Consider the following 22339-nt stretch of genomic DNA (forward strand, 5'->3'; position numbering starts at 1 on the left):
CAAGTTGTAATGCTTAATAATACTGGAAATACATTCCATCTGCCTCTTTTCTGAACTCAGCGAGATAAATACTTGTTATATTTGCGGAACTTAACTGCCTTTGATTTCTATTGCTTTCAAAATACTTAACGATTATTTTATACATGTGAAAGTAAATGCCCTCAAGGACTGTCTCGAATTTAACCACAATGGATAAAAAGGAAAGACACCAAATTCTGGAAACTTCTTGACAGTTTTTGAACACCAGACCTTTAACTCAGTTACTACAAATCTTTTGTAATTCATGTCATTATTATTAAGCACCATAAGTCTCCCAAGACAATTACAGTCAATAGGGGTATATTAGTTTAATTTTATGTGATGTGTTTTCAGACTATGTAGGCAACTGCTGCTAGAAGAAGGAAACTTGCAAAGAAGGAAAGACTGAAATTTTAATACTTGATTGAAGCACTTTGGGAATGTCTTTTTGAAGAAGTAAGACAATTTAAAACTGGACTTTTTCTAACAAATGAAATAAGTCTCACTTCTAAAGACTAAAACTTCTCAGATTTGTAGTTTTATTCCTGCTACCACATTCTTTAAAGCCTGCACAGAACTGACGGCTTGGTAGAAATCACAGCCCTGGAAATAACTCGATATGTATACTAACCCCAGAAGAAACAAGGTTGATTCAGTCTATAACCCACAACCTGCCCACTGTCAGTGCAGCCAATTTGTTCTTTTACTCTGTGAGCAAAATTTTGCATACAATGATTTTGTTTTGAAAATGTGTCAATATGCAAATAACTAAGAAAAAGAGCCTTCCTAATCTTTAGAGAAGCTCAGACACCACTGGACTTTATATCAATTTTAGTAGTTAATGACTGGAAGTAGTTAAGGACGGTATATGTCCTTAGTGTCAGCCACATAACCTTTGTCTATTTCCAGGATGCAACTGTACATTCAATTACTCAGAGTTTGTTACATATTAAAGACTACTGTTTTTTATTTCATCTACATACTTTAAAGTACTTTCCAGTAATTAACTTCTAAGAATTTCAACCAAACCAAAATTCATTCTTGCAGGAAATAATTAAAATTGAAGTCTTAAAAGTTGAAACATATCAAATAAATATATTACATAAATATTATAGATTAATTATTTTTTAAAAGAAATTTTAATTTTGAATCTCATAATATAAACTTCTGTGATTTTCATTTGAAAGTGAAGTTTAGCTCAAGAACTACAAATTTTCTTCAGAAAAACTAAATTAAAACACTGTGCATTTGTAGTTGATATTCTAAAATAAATTACATGAAAAATATATTTCTGATCTCTGAAACAAAATTCTGAACAAAACCTTTTTCTTCAAACCAATGCTTCCTTTTATGTTGAAATACAGAGCTTCAAAAATTTGGCAAGTTTCTCCTATCCATACAAATGTTCAATGAGCTCTAGTGCGTTTTGTCCCTTAGACTTGTACAATCTCATTAAGACAGGAGTTGATTAACAGTTTAACACCTTTATGATAGGTACACATATAATTTTATACTATTTACCAGCATTGTTTAGGCCAAACTGACAGAAAACTAAAGCATTATTGCAATACGAAATCTTGCTGCCATTTATGGTTTTCATCTTGCAATCAGAGACTGTCTATTTGGCCTAGTCACAGATATCATGAGCTACTGCTAATTAATGCCTGCATTGGAAGCTGTTTTACCAAGTTAAGTCCTGCTTTCAAATACTGCTGTTTACTATCCTCTCATGCTGAATATGATTATATAAAATCTGCTATCTGTTACTTGCCACTATTAGAAGATTTTCTAGCTAAATTTCACACTCATAACCGAAGAAGCCCCTGATTATATTGATGTTCAATTGCTGAGAGCCACATATTCTGTGAAATAAATCCTGACCCTTCAGAGACACCGCTGACAAACTTAGAGAGCTGGATGGAAACTTGGCTTATTATTCTCTGACCATGTTCTGAAGAATCAGGTTTATTATCCTTCTTGAAACCAAGGCCTAGAGCAGCGCATTTAGTCCAGTTACCTTGACTGTGTCAGCTTTTGCAGAACATTTACATCTGGAAAAGAAGAGGCTGATCACGTTTAACTGAGATAAAATTGTTACTGATTATCATTCAGAAAAGAAGCAAACACCAACACTGTACCCTCCATCAAGGACATATGTTCTTTAGAGCCCAATATACAGTGAGCAGAATTAAAAACTGTCTGGATTTGTATGTATTTGCTTCAGGACACTGAATGCAAACATGGCTTTTATCAGCTCCACCAAGGTAGGAAATGCATTAGCATTTACTGAATTCAAGCTGTCCTCCTGCCATGTCTTGGGCTAAGGGCTCCATGACAAAACCTACGGCAGACTGAAGAGGAAGCAGAGCTGGAGCACCTGTACTCCCCCCGCCACCCTCTCACACTTCAGCTCTGATTGACTTTGTGAAGTTAATTCCAGTCATTGAATTACTGAATGGGCCTTTGTGAGCCATCACATCACCGGTGATCTGGTGCAGCATTTTTTTTTTTTATGATAGAGGTGGGCACGGATAGACTTTTCTGTAGTCGTAATGAGAGGCTCCTACACAACTTAGTGGTTCTTTCTCAGGGTACTACTAGAGGATAATTCGCAGAGCTCTTAAATTTATACAACTTTTCTAGAAAGTCTCCAGTTGACATAATAAATTCATTCTCTCCTCTCTAGTGAGATAATCTATTAGCAGAGCTCATTAGCATCTTCTAAAACAAAGCCTCTCCTAAAATCCTGTTGACATCCCTGAAATTTATTGCAAGTCATATCATACTATTTTAGAAAACAGTACTGGAAAGGAACTCTGGAGGTTAATCCGATCCAGTATAACTCAACAGCCTGTGGACCACTGGTGACTGCTGCTTGTGCCAGCTCGCAGGCGTCGTCAGGAGCTGCCTCCCAGTTGTTATCAAATGCCTCCCAGCAGGCAGAGGCAAAACCTGGCTCCTGACTGCTGTCAATACCCGCAGGAGGGCATAATCGGGAGCTGGCTTCCTACCGCAGCCAGTACCTGCAGGCAGAAACAGTTGGGAACCTATATTTGTAATTATTGCTATGAAATTAAGATATATATATATATATTTAAAATCATAGAGTACAGTTTAATCTAAATGTTAAGAATTTTATTTATTACCCCTCTTCCCCAGCTGTTGAATAAGAGTTGGAAACAAGGTAGTCCACGGACTTTTTTGAACAGGGTTGGATGATCCTTTGACTACAAAAGATTGAGAAAAACAGAACTAGTTCATCTCTCTGCCAAAGGCAGGATAAATGAAATCTATGTCATTCCTGCTTCTAAATTTGAAGGTGATTTATTCTTTATATAAAAAAAAAAAACACAGCCATAATTTTGTTTCCAATAAAAGAGCTAACCATTCTTATTACATTTTCTGCAATGTTTGATGGCATTTTATAAAATGTTTTTAAAGACATCTCTGAAAAAAAAAAACCTTCAAAAAGCAGAAGTGGACAAATTTCAAAATAGAAATGACTCCAAACTTTATGGGAAAACTTAGGTATAAGAGAAAATAAAAAGCTACTTTATTGGTAAGGAAGAAAAGATATGTTCTAAACACATGTTCTGAACTTTGAACCACAATCTTTCCCTGGGGTTTGAGATGATGATCTGCAGTTTAAAGATAAAAGCCCTCCTATGAAAAAACTGATGAAATACCATATTCTTACACAACCAAACTGAGAACTTTCAAAACGATACTTGTGCCTGATTTGGTTTATCCTATGTGACACAAATGTCACTGGCCTTTCACATCCACCGTGGAAAACAGCAAACATCACCTCTCCCGTGCAGTGCTATGAGTCAGCCCAGAGTGTGCTCTGGCTCTTTTTTGGCCTGTTGCCCTTCCTTCTTCAGCACAGAAAGTAACGTTTCCTTAAGGCTCTATGTAGTATAACGGAGTTAATTGCTGCCTTTTTCTACCTTGTAGTTGAGCTTTGCTTGAGAAGGAGACTGGGGGAAAAGTCTGAAAGAAAATGTTTTTATATTAGATCCTGCTGCCTTTCATGGGAAAGGAAACACAGGTGTTGCTGCACTCTTGCGTGTTTTGACTGTGTCATCCTCTCCCATTCCTTTGGATATCTTTTGCCTTACAATATGCTTTCCTAATGTGTACCAGGCCTATGACAGTGGCCATAGTATCAGAATACCAGCTTTAGTGTGGTCTTGGAATATTATTAAGTTATTATTATTGTTATTGTTGTTATTATTATTATTTTTTTAAAAATTGAGCACACTAGGGAAAGTTTATATTTCACTCTTTCTATTTCTACGGCTTTGGTTAGAGAACAATGAGAGAGAACAATGTTTTAAAACACACGTGTTAATAAAATAAAATAAAAGAATAAATGTCTACGCAGAAGTGTCACTTTCTAAAAAAAGACAATAAATTGAAGTACATTATTCCACATGTGGAATCCTGACTTTATCATTGAAATGTCAGTTAACATTAAAACAACTACTGAAATATAGCATCATGCTACCAAATGCTGTCCCTGCCTATTGTCACAATAAGAACGGTATATCAGTAAAATTAAAATTAATATTTAGTCATTCTGAAGCAAGATGGGATGATTGTGAGTTATCGGCTCAGAAGTTAGCTTTGCAGATTTTGTAAAGAAATTGTTTTCACCATGAACTATAACTACATCAAACAACCACAGAATGTTTTATTCACGTCATACTTCTGTCTGGATATGATCATTTGCGAGGTGAACAGAGATACAGGATTTTGGGGGGATAGAAGTACAAAAAGGAACATTTTGACTTTGTATTCCAACCACACACCAGTGTGAAAAAAATCCCACCGACACATCACATAAACCTCTGGCACAAAAATATAGTTACTTTCCTGCCATTAATACTGCGGTAGATTGAGCCTCAAAATAATGAAAAAAAGAAGGGTGGAGGCGGAGGTGTTGAAGACACATGATTTTACATGGGTAAAAAGGCTTTGGCAATCCTGTTACAATAATTCTTGTTTAGCCAAAGACTTGTCCAAGTCTGAACCAAACTGGGGTGGATTGAGGGCAGTAATAAAGAATGACTGAGGATTTGGACAGGACTACTGAATACTAATAAGGTGAACGCTTTCAGTTGCTAAAAATTTACTGGTGACATTTTTATTTTTCAGTTTTGCCATTTCAATCCTAAAATACCAATATAAATCTGCAAATAATTAAACACACCCACTCCACAGATATTTCCCATAATCCAGAGAAATAAATCTAGATATATGATACAGCACACATTGCAGCTGTGTTCCCCAACTTACATAACATTTTAAAAGAAAAGCAGAGTAAAAGTGACATGACAGCTCTTCGAGGTCATGCCCCAGTATGTTGATCCTACTATATTTAAAGGGTAAGGTTGGGTCACTAACGAAATAAGAGCAGCGCTGAAGATATTTTTTTTTGTTCATTTCAGTCTTGATGACCCTGGCAGAGGTCTCACTTATTAAAGTGTGTTTGTGTATGGAGGCAGCTCCAGAGGGAATGTCTTAGATTATGCTCTTAGAATTGTGTCTGAAATTGGAAAAACACTGCTAAAAGAAACATCATGATGGCACTGAAGCTTCATTCTAGCCTGGTGCAGAGTTAATGCAGTCACTAACTAAAATACACAGCTCTGCCCTGACAAGAGGTAAAATGCTAGCTTTTTTGTTTTGTGTAAGGGGAACGATATTGTTCTACGCAGTATTTTTGAATGTGTTCCTGTCCATAAAAAGAAAGAATGTGGAGGTTGAAAAGATAGAAAATAATCCATATTATGGTGGTATATTCCACTCAACACAAAACAGATGTTTATTGCAGCATATTAAGATATGCCAGAGGATATTTGAAGGTATCATGCTAACTTTTAACATTCATGTGTATACAGGGAATTAGAGGTACCCAGTGAAATACTATGGGCATTGGTGTTAATTCCATTTGTAATCTTTTTCCCCTTTTTCCATTGTAACCTTTTTGCATTTTTCCCTTTCTTACTTATAAATAAATTAAAAAAGGGGGAAGAGGGGTATCCAACTTAATTGCACATTATTTACCTACGAAGAAACAGTATAGGGAGACCTAGAGAATTTACAAGAGCTGGGGAGAAAATCTGAAAAACAAGACAAAACAACATTCAGTAATGAAAACTAAAAAGTCAAATACTTAAGGGAAATAATCTGAAACACAAATATACTATGGAAGGAAGATAGTGTTTGGAAAGCACTAAAGAAAAAAAAAAGACTTAGGGCAGTAGTGAACAGCAAATTAAATAAGGGCTTGCAATGTGATACAGCACTGGGAAAACAAACAAATGTGATTTTGGCCAGTGTATACGAAAGGATCACATTCAAAGTGAAGCTAGAATTGCATCAGAGGAGACAAAGCATTTGAGAATATGCTGTAGAAAATAATAGATTAACAGAGGTGTATACAAGGTGATTTACTGGGTTAAAATTCAAAGCTCTGTGAACAGGTGCAGCTTCATAAAATTTAATAAAAATTTGCCTCCTTTTTCTAGAATTGAATTTGATTAATTTTTTTCAGTAACTCTGTGACTTCTTAATTCCCATAAATTTAGTATACTGCTTGGAATTCATCCTGAAGTTTTAAAGAAGACCACATTGGAGAGCAGCAGGTCAATGAATCGTTTTCTAGTTCTTCTATTCTCAGTTCCTCTCCCAGTTTACGAGCTAGGTTTACTTAAGCACCCATGGGAAACTGGCCCAACTGTCAGCTAGCTCAAAGACTGCAGGCAACTCCCAAACTTGCGTAGCCTTACAGTAAACATGGAGAGCTCATCAGTCTCAGCTGAGGCTGCAGCCTACTGCAGGCAGACGGAGCAGGCAGATCCTGCCCGCCCTTCTGGCTGCTGAAAGTTAGAAATGCGCAACTAGAATTGCAGCTAAAACCATTTGCTTGATCTTTAGCTCTTTTGTTCTGAAAAGTTACAGTCATATGACATTATTTATATGGACTTTCTGAAAGCTTCTTATGCCGTTTTCACATGACAAGCCCCCGCTTAGGCTTGTAGCTGCAAGGATTCAGGAAAGAAGCACTGGAATGGTTTCAGCATTCTTTCAGTGCAGAAAACAGAGCTGGTCACGTTGGGTGACACAACTCTTGGAGAAAGACTGAGACACGGGCTGTCAACTTCACTGTCTTTGGCCTGTCAGACAGCATGCATAACACATGTTACTGGTCCTCATCCTTTGCTAACCTCTGCCTTTTCTGATAAGCTACAGCTGTGCATAAACAGTGCAAAATATCAGCACTAGTGTGCTTGGAAATTCTGCCCGTGAATCACTGAGTTTGTGCTTTGCACTCGCTTTACACCAGTGAAATTACTTCACAAGATGTCGGGCAGTAGAGAAACAGGCCAAATGTTTGCAGTCTGGGAGTATTAAATCTACACCCTGCTGCAGACTAATGTTTGCTACAGGACCCTCATGTCCAGCTAGGCATTCATAGGGATGACCAAGAGACCAGTGGTCTCACCAGTTTGGAGGGGAATGAGCAGTTGATTGCTAACAGCAGAAGGATGACAAGAAAAAAATGTCTGCTATCTACTATAATTAAAAGTAAAACCCAAGGACGTATCTGCTCTGTTAGAAGAGACAGGGTAAGCATGTGCAAGGCCAATGCTCAGTGCCCTTAAGTAAACAAACAAACAAATGCACACAAACACAGAACAGATGTTTGATTCATAGGAGCTTTAAACCGGTGGGGTCACTTCTTGGATGTCTGCCACTTTCCATGTGGCAGTATATAAATCACACACGGAGTCTGTAATCTATATAAAAATCTATATAGCCTAGACGGAGGAATGGGCTACAAATTTGTGGCCCAGGGAAAATTGCTGATGGCATGGAGTGTAGTAGCACACTGAAGAAAGAACTAATTTCAAGTTCAAATAAAAGTTTTTAATTTGCAATACAACTTGGCTGCTGTCTGTACCATATGTGTCTTTCAAAGTAATAAACAAACATAGTGTATACACAGGTGACTGCAATGGAATTACAGTGGGATTATTTTGAGAGAAATTGTATAATAGGGGGATCTTTTCATCAAATATCAGTTAAATGTGGAGAAGCAATTAAATAGAAGAAGAAAAACCACCAGGAGAATTCACTATACAGGTGAAAGAGTCGAATGAGTGTTTTTCAGTGCTCTGAGCCAAGGTAGAAATGTCTTTGCTTTTACTTATAAAGCCCTTTCCCAACAACCTGTTTTAGCACTTGGGAAGGCACAAAGAAGGAACAGAAAGACAGAGAGGATGATGACAAGCTATAAATCTCAATGCTTAAATTAAGTGGTAGGGCTAGAAATACAGTACAGTGCGTCACTTGTTACAGTGTGACAAATGGTGCTCCATTTGCTAAAGTCATTTACAACTGGCCATTAATAAAGGGTCTGGGACAGGGGATGCCACCTGCTAAAGTTCTAAAAGGAAAGTGATTAAAAGTAGCTGGAAGTCTGAGTATACACTTCAGAGTATGGGCCAGGAAAGGATTTAATTCTTGTTCTTAAACATAAACATTTTACTGATAATGTGCACCGCTCCCCCTAGAATTATAAAATCTAACCATAACAGACAATGCTCCAGATGTGTCGCAAGGAGAAATTACTGGGAAAACCTTAACACAAAATAGTTACTAAGAAGCTTTATCCTTGTATTATAAGACAGAGGTTTGTGGAACATCCTCCGAAAAATTTATCAAGACCATGGTAGCAAACCCATTCAAAAAAACCCAAACAGATAACATCTCGGTGCAAATCTAGCTACCCTTCTTAGTGCGTGAGCTTAGGTGTGCAGGCTGTTTACCTGATTTTTCTCTTGATACTATTTCCCTCCATGATTGGAAATAGGAATTGAAGGAGGCTGTTTTCATCCTAATGCTTAAGTAGGTCACCAATTTATTTCCTCTTTCCCTTTCTTGTCTCCCTTCAACAACATATACCTGGGCATTTTTGGTGTATGCTGGTAGTTCCTGCTATTCCAAAATATTTTTTTATGTTCTTTAATAAAAAGTATCTGCAATTGTGTAGGCCCCCCAAGATTTGGTATCTAATTCCCTTTCAGAGCTGCACTACCCTCTGAAAAGGATCTAGGCAGAGGAAAAAGCATGAGCCTGTCTCCTCACGTGCCAGAGACTCACGGCACCATTTGACTCGTGCTGGTAGAGACCTCGTGGTCTGTGGTCCTAGATAATTTCACCTGTTGCTTGCCTGTAACACTACTTCTGAATTTGTTCTGTAAGTAAAATTCATCAGCCTGATAATATTGAGTACTCGAGTGCCTGTAAATGTTACGGATGCCCATCTCTTACCAGACTGTTAAAAACAGGTTTGAGTGTAAGCTTCAAACTTTTGAGCCCAAACAGACGTACAAGCTACAAAATACAGGAAAACCGTTCACCAGCTTCACTGGAAGCTTTTGTTTGGTAAACTGAAAGGAATGACACTTTTATCCAAATGAGAAGCAATACTTACTAATATAGACAACCCATACAAATGATGAGCTACATTATAAATAAATAACCTGAAATTATAAAACCAGGGTTATCAGTACGTTATTAAAAACACCACATGTATTTCTAACTATAAAAGAGATGCAAAAAAGGGAACAAGAACTATCATGAACTGTTTTGTTTAATTAATGTCTTTTCTTTTAAATTAATGTGTGTAGTTTACAAATCACCGTGCTACACTTTGCACTGTTCCAGGGAAACTGATCTTACTTCTTTCCTGATCACCTCGAGAGGTGGTGCATTAGTATTCATATTGCTCTGACGTGGATCACTTTTGCACTTGCCTCTGTCTTCCACATTCTTTCTGGTAACCTTTCAAGTATTATGATAATTTTAAGCAAACTTGAAACAAGTAGTAAAATCAACATGGCCAGACTGTGCCTTATTTTGTTTCTTTTACTTTTATGGACATTTGAATGTTGTTTGGTCAGGATGGCATTTGATTTGAATTTATCAGTCTTGGAGGAAGAACAGCAGAAGCTCATGTTTTATCCAAATGGAGACAAAATAGGCATGTAATTACAAGTTGTTTCAATGCATTTATTTTCAACAGGTAATTTGATACTACTACTTTTCAAGAATTAAGATGTCACAGACAAATAATCACAGCTTTTCAAGTTTGCTTCTCAAAAATACTTAAAAATCTTCCTATGCTTTTTATTTTGATCTCAAATACATATATATAATAATAAACTTGAACTTTAAAAATGTTATATAGATAAACTTTTGTAATGGAAATGAAGTTGGAGATAATAGAGCAGTTAAAGTAAATGGATGTTAAGGGTAATATTTATCAATGTCTACATAATGAAAAGGAACCTTGGGGATATTCTGGTTTGCCAAATTTGCATTTTTTTTGCCAAAGTACCAGACAACATATTGTCTGCACAGTGGAGTTAGCTTCTTAGCCTCGTTCAAGTTTAATGTAGTGAATCCTAGAAATGTGTGGGGTAACTTTGCCACTACTCAGCAGAAGAATGTTATGTCGTAACTAATGTGAGATTTGTGTGTGCCGTGGATAGATAACTGAAGGAGGTTTAAAGCATGGTATGTTCTCTACAGTCTGAATTTAGGAATAAGGCATGCTAAAGAGTGAAAAATGGAGACAAGAAAAAGACTATGAAAATTTTGTTGCAGTTGATAAAAAGCAGGAGAGACTCACCCTAAGTAGAAAAAGGAACTTGCAAATACGAGATTAAAAGTCAGATCTTACTATAATCAAGAAAATAGTCCCGTGAAAGGGACTTCATTATTAGTTTTGCTCAGAAATATTACTGCTAGAACCTGTTCTTTTAAATATCAAGAATGATGTCTAGACTGTCACTGTTGTATAATACGAGCAGATTTTATTGATGACATTATGGCATCTGTGTAAGTTAAACTACAAGAAGCCCTACATAATGGAAGGAGGAAGATTTGAAAGAGTTTCAAACACAGTTTCCAAGCTTATTTTTTCTTGAATAAGGCAACTTTCTACAAAATAATATTTTTTAACAGTTCTGCTCTCAAAATGGCAGCATTCTTTGGGCTGTCTTGTTTCAGCTAACAATGAGCTGCTAACCTGACCTACCATAAAAAGTATGGCAAATAGAACACAGTCTTATTTTTCTATCAATACACAAAGAGAAATTGTAACTGTTATTGAGATGGTCACGTTTCACAGATGATCAAACAGATGCCAATTTAATTAATACTTTAGCAGTGGGATGAAATAATATTAGAATTTGACATGCTATACACAGAAAAATAATGATGTTTTTTGTAAATGTCACATCTGTAAGTTCTGATAAGGCCAGTTGATGGCAGACTGAAGTGTGACTGAAGGCAAGCTGAACTGCACAAAGTTTCTCAATTAGATCTGATCAGCTTAATTGATTGGAATTTGATGATGAACTTAAAAGATTTTTTTTATTGAAAGGCCATGGAACTACAATCCTACCTAGAACTTGTTCCCCAATGCATTCTTTATCTAAGAGTGCCTGATGATTTACAATCTACCTTCATTTCAGGGACTACTGTTGATGAAGAGGCTCACTATTGTGGGCTGATAAAAGATCATGCTACTTTTGAAGCATGAAACTAAGAACCTAAAAAGACACTGAAAGAAAGAGTACATTGGGCTAGAACACAGGTACATTCATCACTTAAATCACGTAACTAGAAAGATATTATGAAACAATACTGGCTTGGATCAATACTATTTATGCATACATTAATAAATAAGTGGCAAGGAAAGAAAAGTACAACGTTTCAGTTGTATAAGCAATAATCTATTAGATAATATAGGCCAATCGAAAGGAGACTGTTTCTTCAGAAAAGTTATTCCTTAGGAAAAATTAAGTACTAGTGGTGATATTTAGATCTAATAGGTTAGATATCTAGGGAAACCATGAAAATTTAGAAAGAAAGTAAAATAAATGGGTTAAAGAGTTAAAAGAAATTTAACAGAACATGTAAACTCCCTGAATACTGAACAGACAGATAACTATTTTTATATGATCTTTCCTGCTCCCTACTTGCAGTTATGTCTGTCTTACACCCTCTGTTTTCTGTAGTGCGGTAGTTTTAATTTTAATGCTATAAATCTTGGGTTATGACTTTAAAGTCTAGCTGTTAATATTTATTGGTAAACTGAATGTCCATCTAAAAAGGGGCTATATTTGAATGGTTTATATCCCTTCCTTTGGTTTTCAATTAGAATCACAGAGGGCACATTAATGATTTGAAAAGATCGTATTACTTTTATTTACTGGTATCGTCCCATCTACTGATACCTATCTTGGCCTAGCTTCATTGCTGTAATCGTTCCAGATTAAGACAGTTTATTGCACGCACATATATTTGTCATTGAATATACAAAAATATTTTGTAAAGAAGACAACAGAAAGCATTATTGCTTAAAAGTTTAAGTCAGACTTACAACAAATATGAATTGGTGCAGCTCCATTGGCTTTAGCGGTGTTATCTGATTTTTGGTAGCTAAGAAGCTGCCACAATATTTCCTTTTCATTCTTGACATTTTACTTGTTTATTTTTATTGAATGTTGCAGCAGAAGATTGCTTTGGCTGTAAACACAAACAGCAATACCTGTGAAATAGCGTTCGTATACTCTGGCAGTGTATAGATTAGATAGGCTTAGTAGATGCAAACCCACGTCCGTATTTTTTAAGCATGAAGAAAGGAAGAAAGAATGAATACATGAAATACTGAACAGCAGGACTGCAGTGATTCATAACTTGCTCTCTGCGCTGCTGTGACTTGTCACCGGTTGTTCACAACTTCAGCACAGTCTCTTGGGATTCACAAGAGTTTATGCATTAGCACAGCATTATTTCTGATCCCGTTGAAAAGTTCCCAGAAACGTACGTGATTCAAGTCTTTGATTCTTTCCACAAAGTAAAAAAAAAAAGCAGCCACAACCAACTGAACTGCATACAAACTCCTTCAATCAAATGAGTATAGGTGCAATCCCTACTTTACTTCAGACAGGGACAGCCAGTCTGTGGGAGTGAGCGTGGAGTGCAGACCCACGGCAGAAACCGCTCAGTGTCTGGATCACCAAACAGAAAATATGGGGGGTTGTCTTGCAAATACACACACGCTTTGCATGCTCAAACGTGCTATCTGGTAACAGCTAGGGACAAAACTCCCTAAGTCTTAAGGGTAAGTTACAGGAATCCTTCTTCTGGGAAGATGACACAGAATGATGCTTTTCATGCCTAAGCTTTAAGGCTGTTTCACTGGCACAGCATACAGAAACTAAGAGCTGGTACAGTGAAGAAGAAATGTGTGTGCATGAGCTGGGAACGAAAGAGTAGGTCAAATATTACAAGTACTTTAAAAAAAACAGAGCTTTATATCAACTCATCCTACCAGTTCTGACAACCGGTGGCTAATGTCCCAGATTGCCTTGTTAGCTGGCAGGGTAGGGTGGACCCACTTTTGAGGTCCTGTTGATTAGGGAGAGTTTAAAGACTTGCCTTTTCTGAGGAAGGGATACATTAAAAGAAGGAAGGAAAGAAAAAGGCTTTCCTCTTATCATCCTTCCGTCATCACCCACAGAAAGGAATTTGACCTTTTGATTGAGTTGTTTTCTTGCTTTGTTTAGTAGTGAATTGTCATTTGCAACGGGCCTCTGCCATCCATGAAGTCCTAAGCTCTCTCCTATAGAGATTTATGCTATGGAAGGAATGCACATCAGTAATAAAGATCAACAGGATTATAGTTACTTAATTGGACTCTGGCTAATAAAATTAACCAATAGATTTAAGAGAGTTGTTTTGTTTTCTTTTGTTCAGTATTGCCAACAGTATTTTCCCTCTGACTAGATGCCAGGAAGAAGAATTCCTAGTTTCCTAAGCTTTTAGTGAAGTTTGCTTCTTTTTACATTGTGCTTCTAAATTTAGGGAGTGTAAACTCTTAATGACCGTTCAAATATAAATTAAGCAGACAAAGTGGTAGCTGCGTTTTACAATACAAAGTAATTTAGGATTGCCGTATGCTATCACAGCTTGATTAGAGTAACAATAGCAAAACTCACAGAATGTTTCCTGTTTGTTTTTCAAGTTTTACCCCTCAAGGTTTTAGCAGAGGAATTCCATATAAGACAGTAAGCCATAGTTCTTTGCCTTCCGTAATGTTTGCTTTTGCCCAACCCATTTCACATTTGTATATCACAGTAATATACTTGCAGTTATTTGAACAGAAATTATACAATGTATTTTGATTTCTGAGCAATAATTGGAAGTAACAACAGAATCTTAAGTAGTAACCCAGCTGTCTCCTAAGTATTATTAAGCCTAAAGAGTTACTGGGAATGCACAAAACTACAAAGGAATTGTAAAGAAATGATTTCATCTGTATATGATTTTAATCAAGCTTGGCTTGCTGTTAAAAGGCTTGTTTAATGAAGACTGCATTTCCCTTATGAGAGTCCTGACCATGTAGTTCAGTATCAGCCAACCAAGGCTTATTGCCGTAACAATAGCTAGAGGGTTTACCACAAAAAAAAAAAAAACCCAAACCAAAAAACCCCTTTTCATTTCAGTCTGTTTCTGATCACTTATTTAGAAAATGACAGACAAATAACAGACAAAAAATTCAAAGTAACTGATAATTAGTGAAAAGTCTGCTTGAACAAATATAAACTTATAGAAGTTAAATAATATTTTATTCATATAATTTTCAATCCAGTTAATTAATTAAAAGAATCAGTTCATCTGGGATTTTCTTCTTATGCTACATCATTATTTCTGCTACTGTAATGTTAGTGATTTTAAAAAGTGAAGTCAAACTCTTTGCAGCTAAACTCTTACAAATGTAATATGTGGATGTTGGATTTAATATTTCTAATGCAAATACAGAGAACTGCTTTGCAGAACTATGAAAACATAAAAAGATGATTTTGAGTAATGCTAACTCAAAACTGAAACAAATGTCTTTACCTTCTAATTTAAGGACATGCTCCTGCAAACGTTCACGTTATTTGTAGAAAAACACATAAGGAACGATATGCTAACGATCCCAACTCCTGATTTTAATGGCATTAATAAAATGAAGTAAACTTCTACATCTGTCTCAGTGTTTGCAGTCAGGATTGGTGCTTTAATGCCAGATTTTGAAAACTCCAATTCACACAGATTGTTCCTTTGAAGTTAATGAGATATTTGTATGAGTAGAGGCTACTCAAGTGAGTCGTGTTTTCTGGTTAGAGCCTTAGTCCTTTCTCTTGCCAAGTGTACTTAAGTTTATAAGACCATCCATTTCAACACATTTTGTTTAGTTAAACTGAAGTACTTCATTTTTAAGGAAAAAGTTATATTGCCAAAAAGTATAAACAGGACTAACTTTGACTAATATAAATATTTGAAAACCAGAACTTTTTGTTATATCTTATAGAAACAATCCTAATGCAGATGACAGAGGGAAAAGTGCTTTTATGGAATAGACGGTTCAACTGAAGTATAGCACAGAGGAAATTTTAAAAATAAATATGAGGAAATTTGTCTTCTAACATTCAGCATATTTGGACCAAGTTCAGAATATTTTTGCCTAACAATTAAATGGAAATTCTTTACATTTCCAGTTCCGCAGCACATTATTTAAACCTTAAGCCTCTCTAATTAAGAGGAATCATTAAATTTATTCCTATTGCCTGCTTTAAAGTTTATTTGCTAATAAGCAACTGGACAAGGGATGTGTGAAATGAATAGTTGAAGAAAAACTCTGACAGCAAAAGAGAGGTCTGGAGGGTGAAGTTGGTTTATTAGGCACCGTTTGTCATGAATGGGTCTACTGCACGTACAAAAGCAAATCCCACTACCTTAGAAGATTAATTCTGAAGGAGGCACTCTTGGGTCAAAGTATACATAAGCGTGTGCCTAATCTCAGAGAAATCAGGCTATTTTCTCACAGCAATTAAGCAGAGGTCTAGGGTTTCACCCACAGTGTATTTAAACACAGGATACAATTAAACCCCAAAGTATTAATATCTGTGCTGTGCAAAATTGCCCAGGAAATAGATTTTGCCCTCTTTCAAATGGAAAGCAAGGCAAATTAAGGAGGACGACTTTATTTGAGTAAAAATTATCCCGAAACAAATGTAAGTCATTCATTTTTAACTGTTAATTCCTTATGTACACTACTTTTTCTCTTTTTTTTTTTTTTCCCCTGCTCACATAATTTACGCTGGAATGTACAATGTTCAGTGGATATGGGTGATCAACAGCATTTCATTAAAATAGTTTTGTTTTCATGGCTAGTATAATTTCTACAGGATAACGGTTCAACAAAAGCATTTTGAGCAAATTATGAACAAAATGCTGCTCTGTACTGGCAATCTTTAAGATCAAGGAAAAGAGTGACCGTAACATCTTATTCAGCAAAAAGCAGTTACAAAAGATCTCTTTCCTCCTTGATGTCTACGGATTATTGAGCAGTGTGAGTGGAAAGAACACTGTTGTTTAAAGAAATTTAATGCCAATTTGAAACGTTTCTAAAGAAACGGGAAAAACTCTTTTAAACACACAACATAATCTTCACTGCATGTGAACTCCTTTGCACACATGTAGTAAGAATTAAATAATTCTTTTAAACAAAATCTTCTTTTTCAGCTCCCTAAAAATTCTCTCCGATTTTATGGTCTTTCACATTATCATATAAAATATAATTCACATTTGTATAGCTATCATACCTACATAATCTATTTCACTCCCAAATCACTTTATACAAAGAAAAAATCAATCTTTCCCCCTTCACTTTAGATGATTGGCATGTTCTATCAGAAAAAACTGCTTATACACAAAGTAACACATTCTGCACTGTGATAAATCTTATCTCCTGTATTTTTAAACTTAGAATTGTTCAAACTTTCCTACCATAGCAATGTATATAACAATATAAACAAATTAATTCTAGATCTCAAAGCTTCTATGTATTAAGTCTTATGAATTCTGTGGAAAATCTTAGTATTTTGAGCTTTCAAATCGATGATGTGTTGCACAGGGTGTTAATAGTCTAAATAGTGAAGTAATACGCCGTAATTTTTTAAAAGAAACAAAAAATTACTTCTCACTGATCACGTTGGTCAGCAAGACACTATTTTAACCTTTAAAAATGCAGCATATCCCAAAACAAGTTACTTCTTAAATAAATGCTCTGCTTGAGCACAAGTGCCCTTTTAAATGATTATATCTCAGCACTTGCAACAAAAAGAATTTCACCTATCACCTTTACACTGTTGATGTGCTGCATTGGGTGAATCCATAACCTTTTCACAATATCTAACACGCTGCAGAACACAAAATTACTCGCTAACTTTAATTAAATCCCTTCAGAAAAGTCCTGCTGACCTCTTTAAGACAGAAATCTTACTAAACAAAAAAATAAAACCAAGCAAATTCCAAATCTCTCTATATTTGATAACTCTGAATCTGCAACCATTTCAGAAAATTATCTTTCAGAGCACTAAATAAGTTTCCCGCTCTAAATTTTTCATAATAAGGTTTTTAGATAAATTTCGGTAAACATTAACAAAATTTTCTTGTTGAAAACCCATAATCTTTTATTTTCCCAGCAGTCTCTAAGGGGATGGAAACTTGCTGAAGTCTTTGGAACAGGCCTTAAAATATCAATCTAGGTAAGTCCTCCAGATTGTAAATTTCCCAGAAAAGATTTCGGGACAAAACTTAGAAACAAAATACTTCATTCCCTTTCCCTTCTAAAGCACCAGATTTGCGTGTTTTGTTTTGTTTTTTCCTGAGAAAACACATTCTAGATGAAAACAATAGACATAAAAGGACCCTGACCACTGAAACAAACAGCAAAACTGCCAACGAGCCAAATTCACTATTGTATAAATGATTGTAGCTGGCATACACTTGTGACCTCTTTGCTTAGTACAAAATCACAACAATGATTTTAAACTTTAAATTACGTTAGGAGCAAAATCAAACATAATATATACTACCTTCAAAGTCCGTGATTAATTTAAAGGGACACAAGAGTTTGCAAATTCTGTTTCACTCAGTTCACGTTAAAGGATCAGACCTCTAACGACAGTTAATGCTTCCTGATTATAAAAAGAAATTTAGTAAGCCTCTGCCTACACACATGTATGCAGTAATAACGGTTAAGCCTCTGCATGCACACATTCACATGGGCACATACTTCAAACCAGCAAGAGACTGATTTTATATGCAGGCTGAATCTATAAAGACTACAAAACTTTGTAGTCATCTTCTGTAAGACACAGGTGCTGCAGTTCACTTTTGATACTGAAATGATCATAATAATTTTTTACTGTGTTCTCTACAACATGAATTAAAGAGGAAACAGAAAGCTTGGTGTGTTTTATCCTTAGATAAAGAAAATAAAATCTTTGTGAAGACAGTGGGTCCTAAATGACCAACGTGACAAATTTTACATAACAGCATTTGTTGCTATCTTTACGGTATTTCTTTTAAATTCTGTTTCAGATGCGGCTAGAAAGAAGCTTATTTATTTGCAAATAAATTTATTTTTGTCAGGGAAGTATGCCTTATAATTAAAAAAAGCCCTCAATAATGAAAAGAAATTCACAAGGATTTTTTTTTTAATGTTCTGAGTTAAGATGTTGATCTCACAATAGACACAACCTCCTGATGTAGAATCAAAATTAGTGTCCAATGACACGCTGAAGCACTGGATATGGAACTTGCCGTGGCTTTCTCAAGACAAAGGAGATGAGTTATCTGATTGGTGTGTAATCACAAAGTTAAACAAACAGCAATAAAGCTAAACTAATTCACTGTCAAGTCTACACGTCATCCTGGCTGGTTCATTATGTGCATTTGTGACAAACAATACGGAAGAGACAACTGTACTGAATCAAATAACTTGCAACAGTTTACACTCCTATAAAACTATTTACATTTTGTCAAATGAATATTTATAACAAGTGGCTTTCCCTTCACAAACACTGTAGCTCAAGCAGCTCCCATTCATTATCGTATTTAGGAAGTACAAACACTAATTCTGTGAGTCAGCGACACAGACTGTTGTAACTTGCCATAAAACAAGGCCTGCAATACTAATATCAAATCTAGGAGAAACGTGCTGTTGCTTCCAGTTTTTCAAACGTCCTAGCATTTTTATGTCTCCAAGTCACAGGAATTCAGTTTCAATATTATATCTGCCCTTCAGCATAGCATGCCCCAATGAAACAGCCGGTGAAGTTTATTTTGCACTTTATCAATACAGCGTAAACCAGCATGTGCTTACCTCCATGGGGTTACTGAACCCAACTTGTCTGTGTGCACAGACAGCACTTTGGCCACAGATGTGACTGGTTAACTGTACAAGCAAGGAGGATAAATCCACACAACAATACTTCATTCACCAAGGAAATCTGCTGTGGATTACAGCTTCTCTATGGTTACGTCTGTTCTTAATTTACTGCTTTTATTCAGTTTTCAACCATAAATGAGCCCCTTATGAGGCATTCAGTATGCAGAATTGACAACTCTTTTTATCTACTCGAAAAATATTTTTGGATAATAATTTATGGTTACGAAATATTTTAAGCAGTTTGAATAGTTACATTATATTCTTTCAGTACTTAATGATGCAGTATCCCCTGTAAAAACGGAGACCTGGGCAATCTATTGATTTCACATATTTATAACAAAACACAGCAGCTTTGGCCATACAGAAACACAAATTTTAAAACTGCATATATCATGGGAATGGCACTGTGTTTTTTTTAAAAGCTCTTAAACAGCATCTCATGAGGAAATCCTTGGCCAGAACTGTGACTAAGGGCCCTGTGGATGGGAATATAAAGAAGGTATTTTGGCAGGCATGATATTTTGTTTATGGCTTTCTTTTTTTTTTCAGTTTGCGATAGATGTAGATTTTAAACACTATTCAACAGAGAAAATGTGAAGCTGTCTGTAATGCTGGGGAGCGTTACTGCATTATTTATGTTTTATGTATGAAACTGAAATGTGAGCATGGGTATTTTAATCTTGTTTCACCATCAAAGATAGTCTCTCAATTTGTATGCCGAATTAATGCGCTATCTACTTTGTAACAGCCATCTAAAGGGACTGATTAGCATTGGGCACTAAGTGATGCTTAGGAAAGAAGGTTGTGAGTAAGCAGAGCTGCCTAGGAAACTAGCAACGTGCTGCAAAGCTACTGGTATATTTTGTCGCATGCCAATATCATCCTTCCTATCAGTTCCCACATACATCCTCAGAGGGACATCATCCATCGAAACTATAATTGACAATAGGAAGGCAGCCATGTGAATGATATGGAATATTTTTATTAATTGAGACAATAGTGATGAGGCTTTAAAAAGCCTTCCAAGATGACAAAGTCCCCTTTGCATTATTTTAGATTAATTTAAAGTGTTGGCACACAAAGCTTTACAACTTTATTCTTGGCAGAATATGAGTACTTTCAGACTCATTGATACTCAGGGATTCTTCACTATTACAGAGTAAACTCCCTGTAGATAAACAAAAGAAAACATTTGAATGAGGTACTTGCAGTGTTTTCCTCATTAGCAGCTACAGTGTCTTGAGCAGGGAACGAGTGTTTTGGGAAAAGCATTCTTGGCATTAACAAGAAAGGACATTGCTTTTACAGGCAAGAACACTTTATGGCTTTCTGAAACATCCTATCACAATACCATATGTAATCCAAATAAAAAAATACAACTGAAAGCAAAATTAAGTGTTAGGGTACTTTAAAAATAAGTACACTTGTATATAAATACAGCAGAGAAATACTGAAGTGATTTTAGTTTGGTTGCTTTAAATACTGCCCCTGATGTTTTATGGATTCCAGTTCTTCCTTTGTTTGCTATTTAATTGCAACTGGTTTTGATTTCTTTATAAAAATAAAAAATGCTTTGTTTAAGACTGAATATCCTCATTTTCATTTAGTGGATGCAGTTAGAATGCTAGGTGTAGGCAGACATTTTCCGCATGCATTTAAGATTGCCCCGGAGTGGCTGGATAAAACACCCTGGCAGATACTCAGCTCTACAATCACAGGGACTGTGCCAGTGAGTCTTTAGAGCCTTCTGAGCATAAAACTTCCTTGAGTTAGAGGTTACCTTTTAATTGTGTGCGCATGCGTACACAGCATTCATTCGTGTGCTGGGACTATAGCTATGCTATAGCGGTCTGCATGCCCTCTTAATCTGTATTTATGAATGAAAGTTTTAAATTTAGCTAAAGTCAGTGGATAGCCGCAGGGCTACTATCAGTTATGTTTGGTACCATGATCCAAACTTAGCACTTACATCTCACTTATTATGTACAGATTTAATGGATGGCAAAATCTCTAAAAACTTCATGAGTCTGAGAACTCAGCAGACAGATACACATGTCTGAAAAAAAAGGAATGTCAAAGCAGTAAAATTTGCTGCTGTTCTGAAGTGACAAATTGACTCGAGAAGAGCCACCTGGATTTGGATTCTTGAACAGTGGTTTTCCTTTGTGCTCTCCCTAGAACCTGAATTACTACTACTAAATACAAGATAGGGCAGAATTTGCCCCTAAAAACAAAATCCTCAGGTACTCGCATGTATGCACTAACTCCGTGAGGTGGCTAGCTCAGCCACAATATGGAATGCTGGTAGGACATAAAATGCTTCTGTAGCATTTGGACATTTTATGGATTTATGCCCACATAACCAAAATTGTGGAGTGGAGCGACACAGACACCCCAAAGCATCTGACAGCTCCTAAATGGCCACTTCATTCAAGAATATGGATGTGGCAACAACTTCATCAATGTTTCTCCCTCCCTCATTTTACTCCTACACCTAGTTGTCTCAAATCTGGGCAGCAAAGAGGTACTGAACATCCTGTTGCTTCAAGCCACGTGGCTGGGGTTTTTCTTAACAGTTTGGTTTCACAAACACCAAGCTAAATCACCTACCTGTGTTTTCCAGCATAAATACAACGAATCACAATAATATAATGCTACAGGTCTGAATTAAACTGACAAGGACACTGCAACCTAAGATCTCCACTCCACTGTGAATTCAACTTCTACTCGTATGTATTGCCGCTACGAATGGATCTGTACCAGGATATCTAACCCAGGTGGCTTATCAAGTGTAATCTATCTGACCCATCTGGCACCTGAGCCAGCCTCTGCTCTTACATAATTTATATTTCAGGGTAATGTACTAATTTCAATCCTACCCCTCATCACAGGGCATGTATGACCAAGTGCTAGTCAGAGGATCATTTAACACTGAATTCTCCCAACACA

At 36.1% G+C, this 22339-nt stretch overlaps 1 protein-coding gene across 7 annotated transcripts in view; it reads right to left on the reverse strand.

Annotated features, from left to right (window-relative positions):
* The window catches only part of ADGRL2 (adhesion G protein-coupled receptor L2), a 392373-nt gene that overhangs the window by 228512 nt on the left and 141522 nt on the right, over positions 1 to 22339 (reverse strand). The window lies entirely within an intron of this gene.

The sequence above is a fragment of the Larus michahellis genome, chromosome 8, assembly GCF_964199755.1.
Source record: "Larus michahellis chromosome 8, bLarMic1.1, whole genome shotgun sequence".
Classification (NCBI taxonomy): Eukaryota; Metazoa; Chordata; class Aves; order Charadriiformes; family Laridae; genus Larus; species Larus michahellis.